Genomic DNA, 26,600 nt, shown 5'->3' with positions numbered 1-26,600 from the left:
ACCATAGTTGAATCCTCCCTACTCTGTGAAATACTGTTTTCACTTGTCATAAATCTACTGTCTTCTGGTTCTCCTCGAGCCTCAGTAGGTGCACTTTCTCATTCATCTGAGCTTGTTCCTCATCGTCATGGAGTCTCTACATGTTAGGACACCAGAGGGACCAGCCCTCAGAATCCTTCTATGCTCCTACACTTCCTCTATTTACTTCCACAAACATTTAGTGACAACTTTCAAAATTATATCTCTAGCCCAACTTCTTCCTTGAATTACAGACTCATAATCCAACTTCTTCCTCAATACGACTTTTTGGGGTTCTAACAGCTATCTCAGACTTTATACACCCTAGTGGAGTCTCTGGAACTCCATGCTCTAAACCAGATTTGCACAGACCAAAAATCTTGGGGCTATCCATCCATCTATTCTTTCTTTTCTTTTCTTTTTCTTTTATTCTTTTCTTTTCTTTTCTTCCCTGATCTATCATATTCAGTCCACCAGCAAACCCCATTAGTTTCTCCCCTAAGACATTATGGAAGTCACACTCCTCCATTCACAACCCTGCAATGGTTCCCCATCTTACTCAAAGAAAAACTCTTAGTTCTTGCTGTGGCTTTTAAGGCTCTGCTCTCAGACACCCCTCTGACTTTTCTTTATGTCACTCTCCCTCTAGCTCATTTGCCTTCTTCTTGGAATATCTCAAACATAACCCGACCTCAGGACTTGGCACTTACCGGTCTCTCTGACTAAAATGCCTTCTAGTTATCTGCATGGCTTATTCCCTCACTTCCTTTAAGTAGCTGCTTAAATGTTTTCTCATCAAAGGTGTCCTTAGACCTCCAAGCACTGCTCTGCTTCCCTGTTTTCTATTAGAACTTTCTTTATAGCACTTATCATTACTTGATGTCTTTATGTCTCTTTTCTCTCTTTCACCACTTGGGTATAAATTCCGTGGGAGTTATTTTGTTCATTGAAGTGTCCGCATGCCTAAAACATAATAAAAAAAAATATGATTGTGAATGGAATTAAAAGCTCAGCCCTTGCCTTTAAAGAACTCATAATCTACAAGGGAAAACAGAAATACAAAAATACAGTCACAAGGCAATGTAGAAAGTTCACGCAGAAAGCTGTGGGAGTGAAGAAGAGACATAATTATTAGCCCAACCTGGGGAGGATCACAGAAAGCTTCCCAGAAGTGGCGAGAGTCAGTATTAAAGTTGAGGAGGCATTAGCGAGGCACAGTGCATCGATGGGGAGGGAGAGGCAAAGAAGGAAGGAATAGAAAAGAACTACCAGGAGCATATTCAGCATAGGGACAGTAGGAGCAAATCAAGTGAGTTCAAAAAGCCCCATGTTGCATGCTGAACATGGTGGGAGTTGCACAGGTAGACCCATGTTCCCAGGCATAAAGCAAGAGGTGAGCAGTGGTGAGAGGTGAGGCTGGAGACCTAAACAGAATCATGTCATGAAGCAGCTACAATGCCAAGTTAATGAACTTAGAAGATAGATGGCAGGGAGGTATTTCAAGAGTGTAAGCAGGGACTCGAGGGTGTTACTCAGAAACTCAATAAACTTCTTCTGAACTAATGTAGGCAATATGCCAACTATTGGGTAAATGGCACTGAGGTCATAGAGTTACAGTTCAGCAGGGGACGTCAGTGATAGGCCTACCTCAGGGAGGAACGGATTCTGGTCTGAGCCAGCTCACCTCCCTGGCGGTGCAGAGGACAGTGGGGAAGGAGACACACAGGAAGCAGTGAAAGATCAGTTGGAGGACTTATATTTCAATTCAGGCAAAAGATGATAAATTACCAAGCCCAGGGAAGGAACAGTGTTCCTGGAGATAGTCAACACCCCATGTGTTGTCATCATAAAAGGTGGAGCTTATCTGGATTCTCCACTCTTCTTCCAGGCCTCCACCTCACACCTGCTCTCTGGAAACGAATGTGTGTTCCCTCACAGGCTGCCAGAACCTTCCTGGGAAATCAGCATGTGGATGCATCTTGAAAATTCAATCTGGCTGCATCTTGAGAGTTTCACATGCTGGTTCTCTGGGACCACACACTGAGACACTTTGCAAGAAAATTGAACAGAAAACAGATGGCGAATGTCATGGGGCCTCACATAACTGAGAAGGCAGAGGAGTAAACCAAAAAACAAAGTGCTAAGACCAGAGTTCTTAGAATAGGCAGAGAAGTGGCCACCTCCCATCTGCTCCTTGACTGGGAGGACTGGGAAGGAGTATTGACCTCCTGCAGGAGCAACTATGGTCTCCGTGACCTGGTAGATGGGTTTGGTGGTTAGATTGAATTGTCCCACATCTCTTCCCTCTGTTCCTTCACTCTGAATATTCTTTGGGTTTATTACAACAGCTCAGAATGCACACTCTAAATTTAGACCCTAACTATTTCATGTTTCCAAGGGAACTGTAAATTACTTTGTGAATGTACATACAACACAGCCAGCGAAATCCACTTGATGAAGCCCTCTCTTACACTCGGTCTCTGAAGGCGCCTCGTAAATTGTTGCTTTGTCCAGGCTCCTGGACAGCTGACAGCCTGAGACAGACTGCCTTTGCTTCCCCATCTGACATTCAGTAGGAGACTCTGCTGTGAGTACTCAAATCTACAAAAGCTACAGCTCCAAACTCCCCCCAAAGTCCCATGTTGTGCCTGTGAAGGATTTACTGGATGGAGAACCAAGTCAGGGTTTCTCCCTTGTGTCTGGACCAGCCATGTGTCGTGAGAGTGCCTAGGTTACTTGCTGCGGCATAGAGTTCTGCCTAATAGTGAAGGTAGAAGAGTCAATGACCTGAGAGGGAATAATGGAGCATGGGAAACCATTTTGATGAAGTTAGTCAATTTCTTAGGACTGAGTTTGGCTATAGGAGCAGAGAATGGAATTAACAAGGGCTTAGACAATGTAGAAATTTATTTTCTTTCATGTATAGGAAGTCCAGAGACATCCAGTCCAAAGGCTGGTAGGACACATGCACGGTGACACCACAAACCAAGCCTCTTCCTACCTAACCTTCTGGTTGGGCAGTTGCCATTTTTAAGTTCACTGCATGTTCCAAGATGCCTTCCAGAGCTCCAGCTCCTATGTCCATGCTCTGGCCAGCAGGAAAGAAGGTAGAAGAGGAAGAAGTCTGCAATTATCAGCCGGTCAGCTTCCTATATGTGTCTTTCCTAGAGTAGCACACAATATTCTGCTTACATCTCCCTGGACCTACCTTGATTGTTGAGCCACACCAAGCAAGAAAGACTGAGAAATGTAGTTTTTTTTTTTAATTAGATGCAATATGGCCCCAAATAATATTTATGTGTTTGCCACCAACAGAGAAGAAGAAAAGGAGTATTGGGTGGAGTTTAGTAGTCTCAGCTGTGGTGAGTTTGTAATCACAGGAGGAGTAGAAGACCCTGTTTCCCTTTTGATTTGATACCATGGAACTTAAATAACAGCAAATACTCAGCAGAAGGAACAAATCCTAAAAGGATGGAAGGACTGAGAGAAGGAGAGACAGAAAAGGGCCAGCCTTCCTTTCCCCGAGGGAGGAAGGAAAAAGAAATAAAAGGATGTAGAGAAGAAAGGAGAATTGAAAAGAGCAGGCAATAAGGAAAAAGGAGAAATCAAGAGTAGGCTAAAGATAAGAAGGAAAGGAGAATGCTTTCAAGTTTTCAAGACGCTTGCTATCTGGGGAAGTTTGGGCTTCCAATCTCTAGCCTGGGGTCTTCTTCTGTGCCTTCCTACGAACAGGGCTCCCTGCCTCTGCTTGTAACCACCGTTCCAGTCCCTCTCCTGCAATGTCTGGAAAATGGAACAAGCCATGTCCCTCTACCTCTGGGCTGCCCTTGACCATGAGTTTTCACCAGACTAAGCGCTCTTGAAAATAATGTACATACTCAGAATCCTTTACTGTAGGATCAGGCACACCTTAAGTGTAGAAGCTGCTGCTAACTGAGATGACCCCTTCCAGATCTGCCCCTGCAACATGGCATTCGCTGTGATTGCCTTCTCCACCTGAGATAGGCAGTCCCTGTGTCAAGACCCATGGTTAGCCATGGCCCTTTCCAAGACCCCCTCCCCTAGAGGAGAAACTTCATTCCTCCTAGTATCTAGCCAGTAGGGGCAACAATATCTCAAGCTTTGGCAGAAGGCAGGAGCTCTCACCTCTCTCAGTAGCCTGCAGAGATAGAGAGAGACTGTGGTCCAGAAACAAGGTAATGTGGGGGATTCCCAGTGAGAGCTGAAGACTGCCTATTCTCCTTCCTCAGTTACCTATGAAGTAATCACCATTCACAGAAGCAAGCTTTGGCTTTTCCCAGTTTTGATCTGGTCTTTAGGAACCAGAAGACCACCACCATGGTCCTCACCCCCTCCCTATGATTGTGTGAGAGGCATTGGTTCTTTCCTGCTCTGCTGAGGCCTGCCCCCAACCCAAGAGAAATGTCACTGTCAGCAGAGGCTCTCCTGGCCACCTAGGAGGAAAGTTACCCACACTGATTAAATTATTTTTATTCTAGACCTTCCTAGGAACTAAAGCACTGGGTGGATGCTAGTTCACCCCCCATTGGAAGGGAGGGAAAGGGTTATTAGGGAGGGGGTCGCCTATGGTATACCTCTGTTAGAGTTTAAGTTTCTGTAGAACAGAGAGTGTCACCTTACGTCTATTCTATATGACCTTCAATACTCAACATGGGGCTTTCCATATGGTAGATATTTGATACTTGTTAGATAAATACTTGAGAAGACATCTATTGGTTTCAGTTCCACACAGCAGAGACAGAAGTCTTAAATAATAGAGTAATATGAAAAACGTACAAGAAAAAAGTTCATGTTCTGCTTTCCTCTCCCCAGATTCATTTCTCCCTAAACGTCCATTTGGTACAGTCCCCAAACGAAAAGGCAGTCTCGAGGATGTCCGATGTTGAATGTCAGGCACATGATTATGCGAAAGGCAGTCTGCTCCCTGGGCTCTGTGGGGAGCTGTGAACAATTCAGTTCCTAGAATCAGTACTTTTCTGAGGAAAAGCAGATGATGTCCAACAGCTTCCCTGATCCATTTATCTACAGGTGCAAAATAAAGGTATCCTAACTGGGCCCCAGAGAAAGTCCACAACACCGGGAGTGGTGCCGAAACAAAATTTTCCTCCTTTTTGAGGAAAACCACATTTTCTTCACTCCAAAATATGGAAGAATGCGTTACTGCAGTAATAATTTCCCTTTGAATAATGATGTTGACTGGGCCCTCTTCCCCATGTGGTAAGTAGAAAGAGTTTTTACTTGAAGACAGTGAAAGGGAAGTAGAGAAGAAACCTGAAGGATGCCAAGCACAAACACCGCCCAGTGTGAGGAGAGAGGAAAACGCTGAGTCACCATCAAAGAGTAGGACAGTACAGTGCATAGAGCAGGGAGCTAGGAGTTGGGAGACCCGCGCTCTAATCTCAGGTCTACCACTGAGAACTGGGACTGCTTCCACCCCTGCCAGATATCAAAGCTTAATGTGAGCCTTAAATCTGTGCATACATCACCCGGCGTGTGTACCCCCTGGAAGTACTCAGAGATGAGAGGGAAGACCGGAAACTATCCTTGGACATGACATGGCCTCACCTCAAAATCATCCTCCGAGCCTGAGATATGAAGGAACACGTGTTCTCATTAAGACTTCTGTTGAATTCTCACTTCAGGAACCCTTCCTCAAGAACTCTTAACTCCTTCCTCAGAAGTGAATCCCTAAAAGTCATCTGAGCTGCCATTCAGCCACCTCCCCACCAATGTCTTTCCCCCATTGACTATTACTAACTGCCAAGGATTCTTGTTGTTGTTTAACTTCCTCAGAGGCTAAACAATACTAGCTGAAATGTGGTGATTTGGTAGATGAGCTGTCCAAGTCTCACCCTGGGGTTTCAGCAACCAGCTGGGGTGGAGGGCTGCTGCTTTCTTTACCACCTAGTGATGACCGACTCAGGGTTATGAAGTAGTTTTACCTCACGGGCAGATTCTATCCTTCAGGCAGGGTTGCATGACATGCTGTGTTGAGAAGGCCAGTGGAAGAGAGCATCATGACCAGTTAATAGTATCCATCATGAGGGAAGAAAACAGAAGTGATGACAGTCATGCCATTTACTTTCTGTTCCTTGGCCCAGGCTCTTGGGCTATCAACCTGTGCTGACAACAACAGTGTGGACCCAGTTCCTCCAGTGATGCATCTTTCCTCAGTGACTTCCTGCAGCACTCCTCCCTTCTTCTGGAAGATGCCTTGTAGATCCTACCCTGTTCTAACCTGTGCTCTAAGTCCCTGAGAAGCATCTTAGGAAGAGTATCCCATTGTAATATGAATCCCATAAGATGCTATCAAAAGTCTTTGGATCCTACATCTGGGAATCCTACATGCTAAATGTAGCTAACAATTTCATCTACTAGTTATTGAGCATTTATCACGCTGCAGGTTCTAATATATGCTTTATATATATATTAGTTAAGTTAATCCTCATAATAGCCCTAACGTCCATTTTACAGAGGAACAAACTAAGGCAAGAGAGATTGTGCAACTAGCGGCTATTGGTTCAATCTGGAAATCCAAATCTAGAATCTGTTCTTTTTTTTTTTTTTTTTTTTTCTTTTTTTTTTTAAAGAGTTACAAATGCCTGACTCCCTCTCCGAGACATTCTGATTTAACTGGTTAGGGATGTGACCTGGGTGTTGGGATCTTTTTTTTTTTTTAAAGATTTTATTTATTTATTTGACAGAGAGAGAGATCACAAGTAGACAGGCAGGCAGAGAGAGAGAGAGAGAGAAGCAGGCTCGTTGCTGAGCAGAGAGCCCGATGCGGGGCTCGATCCCAGGACCCTGAGATCATGACCTGAGCCGAAGGCAGCGGCTTAACCCACTGAGCCACCCAGGCGCCCCTAGAATCTGTTCTTTTAACCACTAGCTGATGGTGCTTGCTTTGGCAGCACATATACTAACCACTAGCTGATGCTGCCTTTCATTTCTATATCATCTATTCTTATCTATCTATCTAAATCTAGTTAGCATTGTAATCTGTGTCTTCACCTTCATATCTACACCAAATCTGTGCTTACATCTATGTCTAGATCTATCTTGATGGTTCAAAAATCACATTAGCATGTTAAAGTCTCTGAAAGTTTCTTCTGTAAAGAAATCTATTTAACTCTGTTTAATTAGGTTATTTCTAAATTTATTTGACACAAGAAACCCTCTATAGACATTTTTTCTCCTCTTTGCTTAGCTTCCCCTAACAATTCATGCCATAGAATGTTCTAGAGCACCAGGAAAATATGCTTTTGAGGATTTTCTGAAGGAAGAATGAAAATCTTGAATCCCAGATTCAGCTTTCTGCTTTATTTAGACCAATACTAGTATAACCAGATGACTTGAGATCCACATGAGAGTTATCCAGACCTTTGGGTCCTAAATGAGTTTAAAGGGATTTGGCAAATGTAGAAAATAGAATAGACTCTATCCTTGAATATTTGATTAATTGTTTAAGTAACTGGTGATAGATTGGTGAGAGACAGAAGAGTCAAGTCAAGCCAAGAATAAACTAATAGTAGATGGTGAGCACTTTCACTTGCAAAAAATGAGAAAAGTGCAGAATGGCATGAAAATCTTGAAATCTGGACTAAAGATTTTCGCATTGGAACCCAAATTCAACCAATAGTTGGAAATTTATTCCTTATTATACTGTATATATATGTGTGTGTGTGTGTGTGTATACACATTATAATATATATGTTATAATGTATATATTACATTGTGCCTGGTAGATGCTCAGAGAAAAATGTTGGTCTAAATGAATGTTTGATCTAGAAGAATTTGCTTACCCTCCCTGGGTCTTAGTTTCTTGTATACAAAATGAAGACAATAATAGGGATTTCTATTTCCAGGGTTGCTAGGAGTATTAAATCAGATGATGTATTTGAGAGCAAGTTTACATTTTAAAGCCTGATTTAAATATCTGCTACAGGGGCTATTATCATCAACAGTAATAAACTTAGTTGGATTGGAAACACAGCCATTTTCATTCACATCAGTTGTTTTAGCCATGGTTCTACCAAAGTTACAACCTGAATGGGGTTCTGGTCAGCGGTCACCCAGGGAGAAGCAAGCCCCTCACACAGAAAGAGTCCCTTCGGGACAAAGTAGGGACGACCCTTAACCCACTCAGCCTCTGGCTCTGAATAAAGATTCCCCACCCACCACCACCACCAAATTCTGGAACATTCTTTACCATCGATACACTGAACTGTATATACTGCTGACCTGTAGCTGCTAAGGGTTTGCTGAATTCAGCTTGAGTCTCTGAAAGTTCATTTAGGAGGTAGCATGGTGTTGCCATTAACCTTCCCCTCAACCATTCCCCAAAGTTACAAAAACGATAAGACTTCTAATAATAAATCTAGATCCCAACCCCTGGTTGATTCTGCTGTAATGTGTTTCTTGGTGCTAGAGCAGAGGCATCTGGGAAATGCGGCTTCAAACAAACAAGAAAACAAACAGAAACAATGTTGTCAGTACCTCACATCCTTGTAAATTCTGCTTCCCTGAATTAGCCTCTAAAGTTATCCTGGCCAAAGGAGGACTTAACAGCCCCAGCGTGACTACCGTGACTACCGAGACTTGATATGTGGCTAGTCCAAGCTGAGATGCACTGCGAATGTACATTTCAAAGACTTCGGGTTAAAAAAACCCCCAAAACTCATTAACAGTTTTTGATATTGATGGCATGTTGAAATGATACTATTAGAGCTACATAAAAGATATTAAAATTAATTCCACCTGTTTATTTTTGCCTTTTTAGTGCATCTACTAGAAAATTTTAAATTACATATGAGGTTCCCAGTGGTGGCTTTCATTGTACTTTTATTAGACAGTGCTGCTCTAAGGCAGTGATTTTCAAATTGTAGCCTGTGACGTATTAGTGGAGCATGAAACCAGTTTAATGGGTTACAACCCGTACGGTTTCTTAATGAAGGAGAAGAGAACGCACTATAGTAGAACAGATTAGAGCACATTCAAAACAGCGAGTGCTGTTCTGTGAAGTCTTGGTTTCCATTTTACATTTATATAGGATTTATATATCACATACTGGGTTTCCGAGTAAAAAATGTGTTTACTGTCAATAGAGTATAAAGTGTTTGAACACCCTTTTCTAAATTATCCATGATGAGACAGTACTTCCTTGAGTCAGAATGTTCGAGCATAAGCAACAAAGGCTGTATGATTTGTGCCTGACTGGGGAGATTCAGAGTTGAGTCAGGTCAATGCTGTAACTTTTAAGCTCTGCCCAGGGAAGCTTCATGGCCTCTCCTGATGTCGGGCTGAAGTAGGAGAGAAGGGCAATGGCCCTGCCTACTTATTCCATCTGTGAGTCACACAAGGATGGCGGCCGGAGCAGAAGGCAGCCAGGCACCAACCACTCTGCGACCTCCCCAGGAGCCTCTGGGGCACCGGTGGATGAAGACAGGGAGCAAACAGCAACCCAGTGGCGCGAGGAGCCCGAAGCGATGCCCCCTAACAGGCAAATTAGACCCCGTGTTACTGATTTTATGCTGAGATCTGCTTCTTCCATCTGCACATCCCTGGGAAAGTTTCTTCTCCAGACTAGTCAGGGAATCCACGGCTCCAAAGATGTCTTCCCTCGAGATCATTAAATTAGAAAATGCAACCACTGCACTTTCTGGAGGCTGAGCCTCGGTGATCTCAGTAGGCTCCCAAGGCAGTGTTTCCTGGGGAGTCAAAGGCTGGCTCCAGGTTGATTTAAGACCTCACAAAAGCATCGTGGTGAGCGGCCTTGGAATAGGCCTTGCCTTACAGGTGGTAAAGGCTGAGGCCCAGTCAGGGGGTGGTTCTGGTCGTTCCCCGGGGTGCAAGGGGGCGGAAGCCATGGCCACTGGGCTCCCCGCAGCTGCCTAACGCCAGTACCCCCTGGGAGTCCTAGCCCTGGGAGGGAGGGCCACAGGGGTTCTATGTTCCCAGGATCCGGGGGTGCTGAGAAACACTAGCCTCTGCAAATCCAAGTACAGTGGTTGTGGAAATGTATACGGAGGAAGGATGCAAACACGGCTGCCGCCTGCCTTTCCGCCCTGCCCAGTTGTGTCCCCGAAGGTCATTTTCATGACGAGTCAGCATACCGCTTCAGGAGGTGATGTCACAGGTTTGGATAAAAACCAATTCTGGTCACTGCCCATGAATTACTCAGGGTCCTTATAGCGAAATGCCTCGGACGGTAAGAACTCAGTCAAACTCCTCCAGCTTGAGTCCCGCCTGGCACCTCAGGAAGCACAGTCAGGCAGACTGACATTTTTTCGAGAGCTTCTTCATGCCAGGCCCGGTGTCAAACACTTCATACCTACTATGTATGAAATACTTCAAACAACCTGTGAGACAGAGAGCATCGTCACTTCCATTTTACAGAGGAGGAAGCTGAAGCTGGAACTTGCCCACGATCGCGTGACTAGTATGTGTCAGAACGACTTTGGGCCCTTGGATTCCCAAGCCCCACACCTATGACACCCTCTTACCTCGCGCCTCAAGTATCCTTAACTCAAGATCCTAGGAAACGACTTGATAAGTAACATCCTCAGACCTGAGCCCGGAGCTGTGCTTATCCCACTTGGGCTGGAATTGCTGTCAGTCTCTCCGAGGGAGTGAGACTCCGTCCTCCCCAAACCCACAGGGATGTTGGCACTTGCAGCACGCTCGGAGCGCTCTGGGATGAGTCACTCTCCGGGGTCTTCGAATTGGTCTTCCTTGCACGGTCTTGGTCCCCAAAGCTCTTCCTGAGCCTTCCTTCCACCTCAGCCAGCAGCTTCCCACTTCCACTCAAACGTGGCCACTTCCCAGCTCCCTCTGATGGAACCGGGCTGGTGCAGCATGGCGCATGGAAACCCAGGGGCTTCCATCCCCCGCCGGTCCTGTCTGTTCTCTCTCCTGCTCCAGGCATTCCCACCCCAGACAGAGGCTCAGCTGTTCAGACTGGTCAGAAATCACAGGGTCAGGAGAGGAGCAGACCCTTCTCTCCCCAGGGCTCTCTCTAGCGGACCTGGTCCGTGATTCTGATTGGGATCAAGACACAATGTTCCCGCCACCACTACACGTTCAGACATGATTCTGCACACACGTTAATGAGGAGAAGCGCGCAGAGGAAGCCAGTCAGCCTGTCAACACTTGCCTGGGCTCCCCGCCGGCAGAGAAGTGTGCGTGGTGCCAGGGGGAGAGGGAAAAACACAGAAGCTGCTCCCTCGTGGGGATCCGCCCCACTCCCCACCACGGCCTTACCAGGCCTGGCGTCTGCCTCACCAGCAGGACGGTGCGGCCCGACAGCTGATGTGGACCCGGGCTGGCCCTAGACCTGCCTTCCAGGCCCTCCCTGGGCGGCGCTTCCCCCAAGGTAGCAAACAAAGGAATTTTGTTGGTCCTGAGTATCTATTTCACTAGACTTTAAAAGGTACAGTCTCAATTATGTGAATAAACATAGAGAAAAAAAAATTTTTTTAATATACTAAAATCACTACTGACTTTCACTGGGCCAGGGTATTAACAACACCACCTTTCTGGCTCGTTTATAATGAATATGGATTATTTTTCTAATCAGAAAAAAAGAATATTTAAAAAATATAGACTTGTTGGTTTAGCTTTAGGCCACTGGGGTGATTATTCCAACTCCCAAGGCATATAGCGTTTGGCTGGCACATACACCCACCTTTACCCTTGGGACACATGGCATTTGTATCTCCGTTCTCTTGATGGGTCTCCTCTCCCCTTGATTTTGACCCTAGTGGCTTTAAACAAGCTCTGTGAATTTCAGCAGACGCTGGCTGTGTCCTGGACATGTCACATGACCCACCTCAATCTTGCCCAGAATCATGCTCCAGACCAGCTCAGGATAGCACCCCGGCCCTTGGCCTTGGACCTGACACTGGCCTCCTAGGTCTCTTGCGCAGCTTCTATAGCCAACTGGATAGCTTTGACTCTAGTGTCCCTCCCCCTTTTTAGGGTCCAGTTTCAAGGATGCAGCACAGGCCAGGAACAACCCAGGAATAATTTAGGAATACCTGTGATTCCCAGGGAGCTACACGCTGCCCTTTCACACCCAAGAAAGTAGACCCTTCCCTCAGTTACTGGTCGTCTGCGTGAAATGACAGTCCCCTTCAATGTGGTGGGTCGAGACAATGCACCACAAAGTCACCATAGCATCTGTCACTCGTTACCACCTGAACATCCTCCATTGCGTTTCTCTCATTTCCACAATGACTAACTTATCTCCCCATGATGACTGACTGTCCAACCTATGCACCCTTCTAACTGCTGCGGCTGACACAAAATTGGGGAGGAAAAATGCCGCCACAGCTGGATGTCCCGCAACAAACCTCCAGCCCATATAGAAATGGAACCACACGTTAGTGATGCTGACGCTGTCCCATCGATGACGTGACGCGTCATAGTTTATACAGTATTTTCACATAGACTTGATTCTCACTATCAATAATTCCCACTTCACAGGTAAGGAAACTGAGACCCGGAGTCATCCCAAGACTTGCTCAGTTTCGTAAAGCCAGTGACTGGAAGTGGCAGGAGACACAGAGAGATGCGTTCTTCAAGGCAGATGCCCTGCCCACCAGGCAGTGACCCGTCTCTAAAGTCTCCCTGAGGAGGTCCCCAGAGGGGGCCATCGATGACCCGGCTCACAGCCAACAACGTCTGTCAAATCCAAGGGCAAAGAAGGCCCCAAATCACTCCTTCATTCCTGAGAAGAATCAAATAAATCCATGAGATAACAGGGCCCGTGTAATCAGAGAAACCAGGTTTCAGCAAAGATGGACAAGCAGCAGGCAAAGACAATTAGGGGGTGTGAGTGGTCTGACAGGTACCAAGGTCAATAATAAGAAACAATGTGACAGGCAGCAGTGATCAAAGGGAAGAGAGGGGGGAAGACCCATAATCCTGAAACTATCAGTGAGAGAGCCTGGAAAGGGACAGGCAGGATGTTTATTATCCTAACAATAAACTGTGCTGTTAGCTAGCAGGACAGCCTGTCCCCAGTCCCCAGGGTCACCTCACACACTCCCAGCAGTGGTTCTCCGGAATAACATGGCACAGAGGGCAATTTCAGAAACTTTGGAAACAGTAGAAACCAATGTGTGGGGGAAAACTTGGACACCTAAGTAGGTAAGGCTGGCCAGAGCTACATCATGTGTGCATGTACATACATATTTAGATAAAGGGCCCCCAAAACTTCAGGATCTGTATTATAAGCTGAGACAAAAGATAGTTAGATGACAGACCTGCCCTCTAGGGACTCTCTGACTGGGGACGGACACGGGGAGGAAACAACTCTGCAGATAACTACCCTGTTAAGTGTAGTAACAAGTTCGACATGAGCTCAGAGAGAGAGGTCATTGTCACAAATTCTTTGTGGTGTGAAGGCGTCCTAGTCTACTGGTTACATCCTTTGGCATTCAAAAACTTTGAATCTTGGTACCCTCACTTAAGGCTTTGTGATTTTAGACAAGTCACTTAACCTCTCTGCCACTCAATTTCCTCATCTATAAAATGGGTATAATTGTAGTCACTTGTATGGTTGCTTTGAGGATTAAATGAGTTAATATGCAAAAGCCTTCGAGGAGTGCCTGGCAGGTGCCTGGCATATGTATGCGTTGGTTGGAGAAAGCTCTCCCTTTCCCCGCAGAACAGTCCCACAAATGTATCCCAGTGGGGCACCATGTGCAGACCCTAGGTAGTGTAGCCACTTATGACCAGCTTTGTTGAAGCTGGTGGGAGTTTCCCTTCCTAATCAAATGCTGCTGGTTCAGACAAACCCAGCCACGTCTTCAACCTTCTATGCAAAGCCCAGAAATCTTGCTATTTTAGAGAAAGACAATAAATACCATTGTTAATTTATTACTGTGGACTCATTTTGCAGATGAAAAGTTCGGGCCATTCTAGACACATATTTGCAGGTCTAGACTAATGAAGGTATAATATCTTAGACCAGGAATGAGGGCATGTCATGGCCTACCTCGTAATTATCTTCCGACATTGCCGCTGATGAATAAGGCGTGGAAAATTCTCAGCTCTGGTTCAGGAAAGAGCTCACCTGCTTAGGCTTCTAATTCAATGAATCAGCTGGTGTCTTGCTCAGCAGGGGGAACCCTCATCATGATTCCCCCCACCCCCAGGAATCCTCTTTGATAATGAAAATAGGATCAAAGGGGTAGTTTTCCTAATAAAAACTCCAAAGAAAGGATCCAGTTTTGATTTGTTCTTAGGAAAATCTGAGTTTCTTGGAAGTATAGTCCTCCAGCCCTAGAGAAGAGAGCTGTTGTGTAAACAGAAAGAAACAGAGAAAGTTCTCTATGCACTGACTATAGCTTGGGCTTCTCCACTCCCTCTGGGCCTCTGCTGCCAGACTCCCTCCCCCTGTCTAGCCCTGCAGCTGACCTTCAATGTCCATGAGTCCCCTGCCCCTACCTGCCCAGCCAACTGCGTATTAAAGCCCCTATAAGTAGCCAAAATGTAGATAAAGTAGAAGGTTGAAATTTCTCTTTTTAACTTGTAGAACATACTTTTTGCTGAGAAATAAATTAACCTGTGCCTTCATTATTATTATTTCTAATATTATTTCTAATAATTACTTCTAATAATTATTTTTATTTCCCCAGTTTCCCTATAAGGAAAACAAACTCAGAGAGATGTGAACCAAGTTCCTTCAAACCCATAAAGGGATCAGAGGTTACCCTAAGAACACTCGATTTCTTTGATATCAGCTTCATAGCATGTCACTCCCAGGAATAAGCCTCAGTTTACTCCTCTGTAAAATGGGGTAATATACCTATCTTACATACTTAACAAAACTCACAAAAGGATGAACCAAAATGATGTTTATGAAAGCATTTTGTAATCTATACTGAGCTCTGCAAATGCCAGGGGTTCTGGTCCTCTGGCTCCTTTTAGTGCTTTTCAACAGGAGAAAGGTAGAAAGATCAATGTGAGAGAAGATGCTGAAACCTTTCACAGGCAATGAATCTTATTCCCTGTGACTGCATGAAACCACACTGAACCATGTCCACTGTTAGGTTAGATGAGGCTGTTGTTCAAATGAAAATGTCACTGTTAATTATGGTCTAAGGCCTACCTGTCTCCAAATAGGTTTTCAGAAGGTGTTAATTTATTGCCAATACTGTATCTTGTATTACTTTGGCATTTGACTACTAAAGGAATGAGGCACAGAGGACAGGTAAATTTTAAGCCGAACTGGGGAAGGGAGGAAATGCCTGGGGTAAACCACTCTCCCCAGGAAGCCAGGTCTCTGTGGGTTCTCGCGAGCATGAGCCCTGGACAGCAGTGCTCAGTCAGTGAGGACACTGCCTCTGCCCACTAGGGTGAGTAGAAGCTGAGCTGTTAACCACCCTTAAGGCCCAGTGGAGGTGACAGGAGCTTGCAGAGAGGTTACCAGAACCTAGAAAGAGAGTCAGTGGTGTAGAGGAGGTCACCTTGAAAGGGTCACTGCTGCCCTGAGCGACATCCCAGGAGGAAGCCAGGACCCTGCTCTCCTCCCGACTCCAGCTATAGCTATCCTTCCGCGGGAAGAGAAGACCCAAGCCAAGGACGAGGGAGCCTCCAGGGAGAGAGATGAGGGAGGAGAAAGGTGGAGAGAGGGTCTGGAAGGGCGCATGGAAGGGTTCAGGGGCTGCTGCGTGTGCCTGGAGAGGGACTCAGTCCCTTGGCGCTGTGCACCATGGCTCCCTCCCCTGTCTAGGGAGGAAGGAGAGCATCCCCCAAAGGGAACAGGACACCAAGCTCCAGTTCTTGCAGGGATAAACCCAAGCCCACCGGAGACATTCTGCACCCTCTGTGGGCTCTGTTGGACTTCTCTGTGTAGGGATCACGCATCGACTCCGGGAGCCCTCAAAACACGCTTCGCTCACCAAAGCCTCAGCAGCCCAGCCACGCTCAGCGCCAACTCCGAAAAGCAGCTGCTCATAGTTAAATGGTCAATTCTTTCCTTTATTCAGATCAAAAACACGGGAAAGTCCCATATTTTACAATACATATCCTGAATCGAGCAGTTAATCAAACAACATCGGCATTCCATGGGAGCCTCCTCTTAGCAATAATGAACAAAGATGATGCCGTATAACTTAATGGAGAACAAAATGCATTTTGTCAAGACCGAGTGCGAGCAGAGGAATTTAAGAAATTATGTACCCTGAAAAACCACTCTCAAAAGTAATGAGGAAAGCTAATCTGAGCCTTACTGACTACATAACTGCAAAATAAGATAAACGACAAGCAAACAATCTTTTGAGTCTGGCAGATTAGTACTCATCTTTGGCGCCAACCGCAGCGGCAGATGTCAAAGCGTCTCCGAATCATGTCACTCCCTGCTTACAAGGCGCGGAGGGCCCTACGGGCCGCGGAGGACATGGCAAGTTTCTGCAGATGCCAGTCAAGGCTCTCGGACAACGTGCTGTCCTCATCCCTGAACACCACGCACACATCCCCCTGTGCCACGACCACGGTGGAGATGGCCCCTTCTCCAGCACGATTCTCCTGGATCTCTACTCCTCACCCCCCACAGCTGCCTTTTCCTCCGCCTCCTCCCTTCCACAGCTTCCCGATTCTTCAAGACCCAGTTCAAAGACCCCCTTCTTCCCCACTGGTTTTCTCTAGAGAGTCTTGTGGTTGAAATGCTTCCTTCTGTTGGGCTCCCCAAAGCATTTCCCACAGACTCCTGATGCTGCCCTCCTCACGGTCTCCTGTTTCTTCTTGGTGTGTGAGTCCCTCCCTGCCAGGTACCCAGGGAGTGACCTGAGATTTCTCTAGCTCACCCCTGACATCTCGAATGGAACCTAGCCCTGTTGCTGACGTGCAATCAGCGTGTAACTGAATTTAATTAAGCCAGTCGTGCTCCACATGTACCGGTACTCTCAGAACTCCCTCGAACGTCGGTGAGCAGATAGTGATGATATTTCATGCTCTAGAAAATATAATTCACCTGTGTGTCGTCTCTGGGTCAGGGTGGTACTATTTCATGCTCTAAAAGACATAATTTAAGCAATGAAGAAAATAACTCCGTTAGACCTCTAGAGCTGAACTTTTATAAGTTGCCGCCTCCAATACACGAGTCATCTGAAGAAATTAATGGACATCCGATATGAAAGCAATTATTCAGTTCCTGCTGGAAGGATCGACTCCAACATAGTTATGTCATATAATTGGAAACAGCATGAATTTGATATCTGAATCTGTCATTGGGCATTTTTAGAGTGGATGAATTATCTTGTATTCTGGATGAGGGTGAGCGTAATTTTTGCAGGTGACTCCTAAGATTTGCCTGTTTCTAAAAGGTTTCAGTGCCCTAGGCTCAAGCAAACAATTCCTAAATTTACAGTTATAATAACTTCGAAGTTCAGAGCTCAAATTTATAAATTGGCATGGCCCTGAGTTGGCCTCCAAGACCACAGGCATATGGACATCAAGCCCTGGAATCAGTGCAAAGACATGGCCAGCTCCCTGATCTCAGAGCACACACAGGGCACCTAAGTTTTCTTTTAATAATCTAGTTTTAATTAATTTTAAGTTTTTGAAAGACTGAAAATGGTCCCTCCAGAGGCAGAACTACCTAGTTTTTGGCCTTGGTTCTCCAATAAACTCTGGTTATGCTGCACCCTTTGACCCCTCTCCCCTCTCCTTACCTGCCCTCCACAACTCCGTCTACCTTCCCAACCCCTTGCCTCCATCTGGACTGGGACCACCATGTGCAGAAGACTTTTCTGGCCGCTGCTCCCACAGTTAGCTTTGTTCACCGTGTGAGAGATACCTCTTGAACTTGGCTTGAGGATCTCCAGTGTAATAAGAAAAACAGACCGCCTTGCTTTGTCTTTTGGTGTCAGGGGTATGATTCTAGTCTTCTCAACCAGGTTGTGAGCCCCATGAGTGCAAAGACCACTCTCTCTCTCTTCTCAGGGGTATCTTAGGTGGGAAATAAAAGCCATTGATTTGGGATGCTTTTAGGTGGGTGGTTCCTCTTATAAGGCAATCTTCTTTCCATTTTAAAAATTTTATTTATTTACAAGATTTATTTATTTTAGGGGAGAGAGAGTGGGAGTGGGAGGGAGGGGCAGAGGGAGAAGGAGAGAGAATCTTCAGTAGGTTCTGGGCTGAGTGTGGAGCCCGACAAGGGGCTCCATCCCACAACCCTGAGACCACGACCTGAGCCAGAATCAGGAGTCTGAAGCTTAAGTGACTGAGCCACCCAGGCATCCCGTCACTGCGTTTTTATTAAATGTAAAGAAGAGGAAGATAAAAGTAATATGATGACTCTTCAAGAAGAACACGTGAACAACAAATGGTGACATGGTGTTCTCTCAGCTCAGGAAACACCAGTGAAAAATAGACATTAATGACAGCACAAAGGTCAGACTCTTGGAAGAATCTGTGACCCAAAGGGTGGAAATTTATGAGGAATTTATTAATTATTTTCGACCTACTTCCAAAGGATAGAGGCGAGTGATATACGGAGGCTGTGGCATCTACGACTGAACTGAGAGTCTAGAAATGGGCTCGGGATTTAGTGCGTCTCTAACTTGTTATGTGTAATTGTGCAAATCATTTCCATACTTAAAGTTTCATCGATAAAATGGGAATAATCGCATGGACCATTGTGAGAATTGAACAGGACTATATCCAAAAATAAATATAAATATATATTTTATTATACTATATTATAGTATTATGTATTATTGTCTTATATAATATTGTTAATATATTACAATAATTAATGTATGTTAATATGGTATATATTAACATATAATCTATTAGGTCATTATTAATATTTTAGATTATGTATTTTCAAATATTCTACAGATGTTACGATGTGTTATTCCTGTATTAACATAATATATTACTACATTTAAATATATTAACACATTATATACATTATTAGTGATGTATTATATTTTATATATATTGTTCAAATACCCTACAGAATTATCTAGGGTCAACAAAAATTGGATACATTCTCAGCTAAATGGATTCTCCATTTACCAAGAATCCTGGGCCAGCCTGGAAGGCAGATTATCAGTCCTACCTCCCCCAAAAAGGGAATCAGTGCCCTCGGGGGGTAAGACCTACCCAACTTTGCCAGCTGTACTGTACAGTGGGAATTCAACCTGGGATGACCTCACGCCCCCCCTTCCAATCCTGAGACTTTATTACTCATTTGGTAAAGTTCCCGTGACTGATATTCAAGACCCTATACTTCAGATGATGAAGGCATGGCTCTGGGAGGTCAGGCCAGGTAGAAGTCTCAGAGGTAGAGCCCGACGGAGGCAGGAGGGGGACCAGAAGCCAGACTGCCCGTCCCAAATGCTGCGGTTTCTCTAGTCCACACTGACACAAAGCTACCCACATTCTATGACCATTTGTGCTGAGAGCAAATGTGGGTCCGTGGGACTGGGAACCACAGACCCTCTGTGCTGATGCTCACTCCGGGGCAAGGCAAGGCAAACGCCGCTCAGGAGTCGGGGATGGCCAGACCCAGTGGGAGGTGATGCCCTGGCCTGGCTCCGTGTCTCCTCCCATACCACTCTGTGTCCTTGCTGACGGCTCAGGGCCAGCCACGGGCCCTGACTGCAGGGAGTTTTCTGCCCTCGGGTTCTTTTCAGAAATCTGACAGGCCCAATAAAGGCCCAGTGCTGAGGGAGACAGCGGGCTCCGAGCTCTCCCAGCAGCCCCGACTGTGCCTCCACTGACACAATGGGGCCGGCTGTAATCACATTACACCCGCGTCTTTCATAATTACCCTCTTTCTCCAAGTGACAGAGCATCCCAACGGCAGGGAGGAAACTATTTTTAAACTAATTCTTACCAAAAAAAAAAAAAAAATCACAAAAAAGAGTGTCATTTTTCCACAGATACAGTTCTGGTTTATAAATCACCCCAGGGACAGAGTAGGGACTAAGGTTGGCCAAAGCTAGAAAATCCAAACAGAGCTCTGGCCGCCCACCCCTGGAGATCACCTCTGCTCTCCAGTCCTACAACCTACCTGCTCATTTTTTTTCTCTCCTGTTGTTTTTTTTCCTGAGGTATTTCTGTCTCTCTTCATCTCTTGCATCTCCTCTCTGAGTCATGGGAGTGGGAGGGGGGGGAAGGAAAAAGAAAAACCCCAAAGGCATAGCTTCAGTGTGAGTGACCAGTGGCCTTTCCTCTTGGTCACCTCCCCATCCTTACCCGCCCCACACCCCCACCTTCTGGAGACCAGCTCTCCTCTCCCTTCTCTGTGTGCGTTTTTCCATAACCACCGCAAAACTCCTCAAGGTGAAGAAAGAAAGCCAGGCGAGGGCCTGTGGAGGAGGCCAAAGGCAGAAAGAGGCCCGAAGACCGGCTTTGGCTGGGGCAGGTGCTCCAGCCGGTATCGGTGAGCCAGGCTCTGCCCACAGGCCTCGGGAGAGGAGTAAGCACTTCAGCCGCTGGGCACCAGCTCGCCTGGAGGATGGGCCTGCTCTCCACCTCATACAAATTACCCAGAGACTCCTCTGGTGCTGGCCCGATAATTGCACTGATAAGGAAGCGGGGGAGGAAATGAATCAATGGCCCCACACGGATTTCCTGAGTATCAATCTATCGAATTACTGTGACTCTATTGCACTCTCCTTCCGAGGGTCATTAGCTATCTGTCCTGCTCACGAGTGCTGGTGTAGCGCTGAGGCCCGGGTGTATCACTGTCCCTCAGGTTTACATTTGCTCTCTCTGCCTCTAGAAGTCTTGTCAGAGTCTCTCACCAGCTTGGCATGCTTCCCGCGTTCCCTCCTCCACCTCCTCGGCTTTCCCTTCTTGTCCCCCCTGACACACATACACACACACACACACACACACACACACATCGCTGCTCTGACTGGCCCATCGTGGCCCTGGTCCTGGAGTCTTATTAACTGTAGCTGGATGAGCCATCTGAGAGGTAGGAAGACCATGATGGGGGGGATGGCGAGTCTCTGCTGGTCCCCTCCAGCCTAGGTCACCTCTCATAACAGAATTGGCATCTAGCTTACAGGTGATGCCATCACCTCGCACCAAAGCCAGGTGGTGGGGCTGAGAGCAGGTGGGGCCCCTCTACAGGTGACAAGCATATGGAATGCAGCCTTCAGGGGTATGTCACAAGAGGAGGCCAGGCCTTCCCCAGAGGAAGCTTCGGAGTTCTGTCCACCAGCTTTGCTGAAGAGCGCCACAGAGAGAGACCACATGTGGAACAGTCAACATTCTTTGTTGGAATGGGAGGTGGAGGTAGAGAATGAAGGCAGAAAGGGAGGTTTCAGGGATGCGAGAAAGAAAAGCCACTTGGAAATAATGAAGAGACATGAGCTTAGCCCAGTGTAGGACGTATTTATTCAGTCAGCATTAAATAAATGTCCATTTCATTCCCCTTCCCTTCAGCAACGTCAGACAAAGTGAGAAACATGCAGCCCTCCACGCTATTATTCTGCCTTCTGTCTCTACCAGTCCCCAGAGCAGCCACCTAAGCCACATGGAAGTGTAGACACAAGAGAGAAGCAGAGGGGCCTGTGGTGTGGTCTGGGGTGGCTTGTGGCTGAGCTGGGCGAGCGCGCACCAGCACGAACTTCTGAGGGTCCTGGTCTCCTTAACTACTTGGAAAGGACAAGTTTTTAAAGTGTCCCCAACTCCTCCAAGATCAAGGTTTACTAGTTTAGAATTGTTCTTGATTCTTTGGGACCTGGTGGAGGCCAGGCACTTTTAAACAAAGAACCCACCAGACAAGCCTTCCCTCCCAGCAGGAGAGACTAACACGGTTTCTAGGGTAGCTGCCTGCACTGGTGGAGAAAACATTAAGCTAAAAGTCATCGCTGTCAAGATGTCCTAAATCTGATCCCGGGAGAGGAGAGTGTTGATTTTTAAGAGCTCTGAGTCTTTTCATGAGAATGGTATGTGGCCACTAATTAAAGCTCGCTGAAAACAGCAGTTGGGAGTACAGACTATGGTCAGCAAGATCCGCGTTCAGTCTTGGCTCCTCTGTTCATTAGCTGTGCAATCTTGGTCAAATTCCTTGGTCTTTCCCAAAGTTCATTTTCCTCGTCTCGAATAATGGAAAGAAAGAGGACCTAGCATGTTAGCAAAATCACCGCAGAGCCCTCCCTGTTTACAAAGGGGCTGACTGACTGATGCCTCCTTTCTGATTGGCTGTGGCCCAAGCCAAGCCAGCTGCTAAATATCTTGACCCCTAAACATCACTCCTCCCTAGCTTATAGAATTATTGTCAGGAGTGAATATAATAATATAAGAAAAACACTGAGCTTGGTGCCTGGTAAATGCCCAATTAGCTGTTGGTTTTGTTATGGGTTGAGTTGTGTCCTACAAAGAAAATATAATGAAGTTCTCATCCCCAGTATCTCAGAATGCAACATCATTTGGAAATAGGGCCATCGCAGATATAGTTAAGATGAGGTTATACTGGGGGCGCCTGGGTGGCTCAGTGGGTTAAGCCGCTGCCTTCAGCTCAGGTCATGATCTCGGGGTCCTGGAATCGAGTCTCACATCGGGCTCTCTGCTCAGCAGGGAGCCTGCTTCCCTCTCTCTCTCTCTGCCTGCCTCTCTGCCTACTTGTGATCTCTATCTGTCAAATAAATAAATTAAATCTTAAAAAAAAAAAAAGATGAGGTTATACTGGAATGATGGGCCCCAATCCAATGTGACTGATGACCTCGTGAAGATACAGAGAAGACAATACGACAGTGGAGGCGTGGCTTGGCGTGTCCCACCTACAAGCCGGGGACTGCCAGGACTGCCAGATAGGAGAGAGGTATCAATCTTCCCTGAGAGCACTCAGAAGGAACCAACCTTATTAACCCCTTGATTTTGGATTCGTAGTCTCCAGAATTGTGAGACAAAAAGTTCTAGAGTTCATAGTTACTCAGCTGTGATTTGTGACAGCAGCCCTAGGAAGCCAATATGGTTTTATAGTGAGTAGACTCCTCAAAGCCACATGAGAGTATCAGGAAAAAGAAGACCGTGATGTCCATTCTAGCTCATCCTCTCATGTAATGCTTGAAAGCCCATCTTCAGCGTTCTCATTAAGCAGACTTTCCACTTGTGCCTGAATACTTCCAGTGACAGGGAGCTCACTACCCACCATGACAACTCAGTAGTTCTGATTGTTAGAAAAGCTACTCTCTAAATGGAGCCAAAATTGGTTTCCTTGTAGATTACCTCACTTGGTGGAAACTACTTGGACCTTTTGGCAAATAGAAGTCCAATCCTTCAGCTTTCCACGACCTTTCAAATACTGACATTGATAGAGCAAGCACGTGCTTGTCCATGTCAGAGTTTCAGCAAACGTGATGTCTTCTTGGGTATGACACACTTTTGCCAGCCACTATGGGAGGGAGCGCTCTGAAGGGTCTCTCATCAGCAATGAAGGTGCCAGCGTGGAAGGGACAGACATCACTTCCTCAGAACTGATCAGCCAATCCCAGTGGCATGGCCCCACCAAACCAAAAGGAGGCCAGAAAACGTAGTCCTACCATGTGTCTGGAAAGCCAGGCGGGGAGTATGTGGCGGAAGGGCACCAATAATTACGCTATCCCGTCTGTGTAGCTGTCCCTGAGTCATATTACCTGCAGCCCTCTCTGGGCATTCTGGGCATGTGTTGGTCATCGTAATGATCACATCGCATTGTTATTCTATTTATTGTGTCTTCATCATCTCCACAAAACTGAGAGTTTCTCAAGAACAGGGACTGGGTGGGGGAGGGAGGGCACCTGGGTGGCTCAATTGGTTAAGCGTCTGTCTTTGACTCAGGTCATGATCCCAGGGTCCTGGGATCAAGTCCTGCATCAGGCTTCTTCCTTAGCTGGGAGTCTGCTTCTCCCTCTGCCTCTGCCCCTCCCCTCTGCTCATGCTCTATCTCTCTCAAATAAATAAATAAAATCTTAAAAAAGGAAAAAGTATAGGGACTAGGTCATAAGAAGTGTTTGGTCAGGGATGCATTTTAGAAGAGTGACCAACCAGCTAGAGTAAAAGGCAGAGTCCTTATAGTGGTTTATAAGGCTATATCCGAACTGGCCGTCTCTACCTCTCTGACATCTCCCCACATCTGCTCCTTCATTCATTTGGCCACAGTCTCACTGTCCCTCAAACTCACTAGTCCAGATCTTGCCTCTGAGCCCTCACACTTGCTTTTCCCTATGTCTGAAATGCTGTTCCACTGCCATCTGCTTGGCTCACCACTCCACTTCTTTGAGGTCTCTGCTCAGCTGTCACCTTATCAGAGAAGCCTTCCCTGACCATGCCTTGTAATATTAGCACGACTTTTCCTGCCCTGTTAGTGTCCCGGCCCCTCGTCTTTTAGTCTTCTCCACTTACATTTGCTGATACAAACACACACTAATGAATGCTGTATCATCATACATCAAATACCATATGCTATGCCTTATATGATACATTATACATGGTACACAGGTTTCTCTGCTATCTGAAAGTAGAGTTTCCTATGAAAGCTTTCATAAGTTGAAATGGCATAAAGAGAAGAAGCATGTACCATTAATTCATATGGAATAGTTTTTGAGCCTTCCCAAACCCAAAAAATTACCTCTCTTGGGCTTTTCTAACACCTTAGAACACATTTTGCTAATGCACACACAAAATAAATTGAGATAAAGTACAGATGCTCACAGACACAGTTCAAAGTTCCTGTGGTTCAAAGCTAAGATGCTGAGTGTCATCCCTAGGGGAAGTGGGACAGCATCCATCCCTCTCACTGCTTGGGGTACACACTGCCTCCATCACGGTGCACAGCAGAATCAACACTGAACGCTATTTTTGGTTTTTTTTCCTAATTTCCTAAATGTAAAAACCCTTTTCAGAACTAATATAGGTCTCTCCCAAGTGCAGGTGGCATAACGCCAACTCTCAAAAAGCAAGAGATACTTGCACACGATTATTTTTACTATTTATTGTTTGCCCTCCCTCTGACACACACACGCACACACACATGTGCAAACACACCTGAAAGCGACTTCTATGAATGAAGGAACAAGCGTATGGTAGATACTCAATAAATATCTGTCAAATGAATGAAAAAGGAACCAATGTACCTTGGGAGTCTTCACTTCCCTGGTCCAATGCCAAGTTCCACCCTCTCATATGACAAGACTGAGTTTCTTCAACATCCTGGCGACCCAGAAGTGGTCAATGATTCGTGCAGTACAGAGCGAAACAGCCCCTTCCTTCTCCTTTGTTATGTGTTTTAATTCATAAAGCCTAAATTTAAATAAGATTTTGGAGATTACAAATACCATGCTGTCGACGGACTCATAGTTAAGTTTGTAATTGACTCGGGTCATAAATGCCGTTCACACATACAGTTAAAACTTCTTCTCCATAGATACTTCTGCAGTGGTCACTTTGGATCTAAGTGTAGGACCTGCCATTTTTCCCTCTTAATTTGCCTGTCACTTGTCTTCCTTTCCAGTTATAACATCATGTATTCTTTCACTTATTCATTGAGTGTCAACTATGTGCAAACAAATCTGCATTACATGCTATGGGTTTTATGGGATAATTTTACAGTTCCTGGGTTAAAAAAAAAAAATCTATTCAGCAATAGCAACATGGATCAGACAAACCAACGTTAGTTTAGTAAAAGAAGTAACTAAGGCTCCTCAGCCTTCGGTGTGAGAGTGAGTGTCAGTGGCTGAAAGCAGAGCCGTTCTGGGGAGCTTTCAGTGATAGAAGGGGCAGAAGCAACCCTCCAAGGAGGCAATGGCTGAGGACCCGGAGACAGAAAGCCAACAGCACCCTAGATTGAGGGCCTTGGAAAGAGTTGACAGCCATGAGGGTAATTTGGTTCAGACACATCACTCTATCTTTCCCCAAGATTGATTTACCTTATCTTGATGTGGCCACTGGATCACCTCGTCCCAGATTAGCTCCAAGAACCTCTCCCTTGTTCAAACAAGGATATGCTAAGTTTGGGCTTTCCTGGTGTCCCCTGACGGATGAGACTTCTCGTGTGTTCCAGCAATTTCAGGGCAGTCCTTGGATAGGGGAAGAAGCAGAACAACTATTCTACATATCTGTAAACAATATTTATTTACTTCAATTAATGCCAGGTACTAGGCAAGTACTGTACAGATAATAATCAAACATCCCTACAATTCTGTAAGGTAGGTACCATTATAATCCCCATTGTGTAGATGGAGAAATGGAGGCACACAGAGGTTAAATGATCCACCTACAGCTAGAAAAGTGAAGTGAAGTGAAGGAGCTGGGTCTGAACCCAGATGGTCTGGCTCCAGTGTCCATGATCTTAACAGCTCTGCTCTGTTTCCTCTTCATACTGGAAACAGGGACAGACTATGGTTCAATATATAACATAAAGGCTGAGTAATGAGATGTGGTTTTTATACTAGTCACTAATACAGATCATTCTTACCAAAATCAACCATCAGACACTGTCCAGTTGAACTGAAAGGGACAAGGATAATGAATAACTTGTGGATAATGGAAGGAGATCAAATAAGTTGGAGAATGATTCAGCCCTTTGCTCACGAATGAAAGCCCTGGGC

The 26,600-nt window shown here is 45.8% G+C and overlaps 1 protein-coding gene across 1 annotated transcript in view; it reads left to right on the top strand.

Moving 5' to 3' along the window:
• Window positions 1-26,600, top strand: part of TNR (tenascin R) — a 400,251-nt gene that overhangs the window by 288,801 nt on the left and 84,850 nt on the right. The gene's annotated exons all lie outside the window — the stretch shown is intronic.

The sequence above is a fragment of the Meles meles genome, chromosome 17, assembly GCF_922984935.1.
Source record: "Meles meles chromosome 17, mMelMel3.1 paternal haplotype, whole genome shotgun sequence".
NCBI classification, from domain to species: domain Eukaryota; kingdom Metazoa; phylum Chordata; class Mammalia; order Carnivora; family Mustelidae; genus Meles; species Meles meles.
This window is presented reverse-complemented; position numbering and strand designations above follow the sequence as displayed.